The sequence below is a fragment of the Pinus tabuliformis genome, chromosome 3_2 (assembly GCF_031772625.1).
Source record: "Pinus tabuliformis cultivar Carrire ecotype Pingquan chromosome 3_2, CPIR1, whole genome shotgun sequence".
NCBI lineage: Eukaryota > Viridiplantae > Streptophyta > Pinopsida > Pinales > Pinaceae > Pinus > Pinus tabuliformis.
Genome location: NC_142302.1, coordinates 769,596,862 through 769,600,132, shown reverse-complemented (window position 1 = coordinate 769,600,132; position 3,271 = coordinate 769,596,862).

Sequence of the window (3,271 nt, the reverse complement as noted above, 5' to 3'; positions counted from 1 at the left end):
AGCCTATCACAAATCAGCAATCTCTCAGTGTTAATGTTGAGGATGAGACAGATAACAAAATGCTTGAGAAGCCTGTAGCATCAGATTTACAGCCACCAAATGAAATTGAAGGACAGATTACAGATGAAGTTGTGGAAGACAAAATACATGATTTGATGATGCAGGAAGATTCTATGCCCTTTTGTTTCGAAGCATTTCAGTTTATAAGGCAGAATCTTCGTAAAATATCTCATGAAAAAGATGAACAGCTAGAAGGATGTCATACATTTTCAATGAATACATTGCAGCAGTCTTTTCAAGTTTTTCATGATCTAATAGCTGATGTTTTGGATGAGGTTTGCAATCAAAGTCTTTCTCCATTGACCACATGTGAGCTTGAAACATGTGCTGATATGAATTTGATCCGGCAGTCAGTTTCTTTGTCATTTTCAGCAGAGGTCTCGTCACAAGGTTCAGATCAAAGTTTGCATTCATGGTATGAGGAAACGAGAAGTAATCCATTGCATGAGCTAAGTTCCAGTGTGCTTGAATTTCAAGATCCTTATGCAGTGTTTTTGGAGGTGGATAGAGAATTCATATCATTCAACGGATCTGTTTCTAAGTTGTCATGGGAGTTGCCTTTCAGTAGTTCTCTCTTGTTGTTCATAAGTGAGCATTTGCGGAGAATTCAAACAGCAGATGGTATACTTACTTGGTTGCATTGGTTGTTTCATTTCACTTGATCAGGTGATGAATGAAACTGTTAGAGTAGGTTTTGATGAATAAGCTCCCCTTTGAGCATCATTTTCAGTTTGTCGGTTGTGTTCAAGTATCGAGTCAGTTTTTAGTTGAGTGAGAGTCAATTTATGTTGTCAAGTCCTCTGTTTTCAGTCATGCATTTCAGCTTGAGTTTTTGACTCCATTGCCCAATGATTGTAAGGCACTGGTCTGCTCTCCCAGAGGTCTAAGGTTCTTGGCATCTCCAAGGAGCTACCATCCCCATTGGAGCCAATGTTAGTGTCAGTCTTCCCAGCCTTCCTCCAGTGATCAAACATGCTCTTACAAAGTGATTTTGAAGTGTCAAGGTCAAATTTTGTCATTTCAGTGAGTCTTCAAGCAAAATTTGGTCACTAGGCATTAGATCTAGGGTTGCTTTCATTCTTTTCAAAGTTGCCCAAATGTCAATCTATGTCACTATTCAGCTGATTCTATCATTATTCATAGGGTTTTCATTATCATGTCAGTGTCTAATGGGTCATGTTACACCTTGTTCATGCTTCAGTTGCGCCTAGGTAAGTTCATTTCCCTCTCCTAGGGTTTTGAAGGCAATTTCTCTTGGGCGGCCAAATCATCGGCAAAACTTGTATCCTGATGTTCATACACCTTCCCCTATCCTTAAAATACCTTACCAAATGCTTCCCATCACTGAGATCCCCCAAATTCCTCATTTTTGCACAAACCCTAGTTTCTAGCTACAACTTGGCAATTTTCTAGGTTGGGTCTGTGTTTTGCCCTTTTCGACCCCTTCCCCTCACTAAATCTCTACGATTCCACTTTCACTTGCTTCCTAACATCCCTCCCTACTTCCAAAAATTTCCCCAAGAATTTAGAAGCCCCTTATCCCCTTCATTTCGCTTCATTTCGACAAACTCCCTTGTTCCACACATCGGGATAAGTTTCACTACAATGATGTTTCTGAGCAATAAAAGATGAATTTTGGAAAACTGAGAGAGGTTTTTGTTAAAAACATGCCAAGGAAGAAAAACCTCCTTCACTTTTTACACAAGTGTCATGGTTTGAGAGAAATGTCAAAAATACCGTTGCCTTAGGAGAATCAAAGGCACCTCTGACGTGACCTTGGGAAAATCAAGTTTTCTCCTAGATTGGTTGGCCAAATGACTTGATTGATGAGTAAAATGATAACTAGACACAAATATATTTCCAATGAGCTATCATGAGCTCAATTTGGGGTTGAGGAAGGCATTCAAAAGTTGACTGCAACAGCATTCTTCCTTGAGGCAGCCTCATTTGGCACATTTTGACCAGTCTTGGGAGATTTGATTTTTGACAGAGAAAATGAACTCCAAATTGAAAACTTCCAGTTTAGTTGGAAATTAGACTCAAATACCTTTCCAACGAGCTATCCTACGCCCGATTTCAACACCAGGAAGGCCTCCAAAAGCCTCCTAAAAAAGCGCGACCCGTTGAGCCTGGCGCGCGACCCGTCAGAGGCGCGCGACCCATCAGGCTACCTTTTCTAGTGCAAAATTTACACAGGTGCGACCCGTCAGTGGCGCGCGACCTGTTGTGTGAGGCGCGCGACCCGTCAGCTTCCTCAATATCAAACTGCCTGCAAATTTGCCAAGGAGCCACAAATTACCAAATTTTGCAAGGTTTGCTTAATCGAGGATGAGAATGATGTTGATGGATTTGAATAAGGTCCCCGAAGAAGATGAGTCAAATACCTTTATTATGTTGTACAAAGATGGAAAGCCAATCAGCCAAGTTTCATGCTCCAATTCTCTAGTGAAGATACATGTAGCCTTGCATGTTAAGGAGATGACTCCAGCGGCAATGCTTCCACTATCAAAGTTGCCTCGGGTTTATTTTCATGCAGCTGGCTAGAATCGGCAACAATCATTAGAATTTGAGACATTTCTTGGTTATCTCCTCAAAAGAGACAAAGTTGCTGTGTGTCATTTTAGATGGTATGAATTCCTTATAACACCACTATCTGGAAGTTTTGATCGTGTTGGTGTTGCTTATCGTCTCATGAAGTCGTGTAGGGATAGTGAAGTTCTAGGTGGTGCTGCATCTAATGATAACAGAATTAGAGAACCAATGGCAGCTCAAGTGGATGTTGTGATTGGGCCCCAGAATCCTTCTTTATACACCAGGATATCACAGGATGATATAAAACGTGAAGACTCTCGGTCTAAGATGGTTGTAGAGGATGCTTACTTGCAGCCACAAAATTTTCAAACATTACACACAAGGCTGGTGAAGGGAAATGCAACTCGGGGGATTTCTAATGACTATCAACAAGGTGGACCATACCTAAATATGTCAGCTCCATATGAACACATGTTTCCATTGCATAGGGCATCTGAAGAGGTCAACAGGTGTATTCAGAGTGTTTCACCTCGAGTAGAAAACAACACTTCACCTCGAGTGGAAAGCAACACTCCACCTCTGGTCGAGAATGCATCACATCAAAAGGAACATGGCACTAAATAGCCTAGCCATAGCACAAATCCCAAGAAATTTTGAGCATTTTGGGTAAATTTTTGTT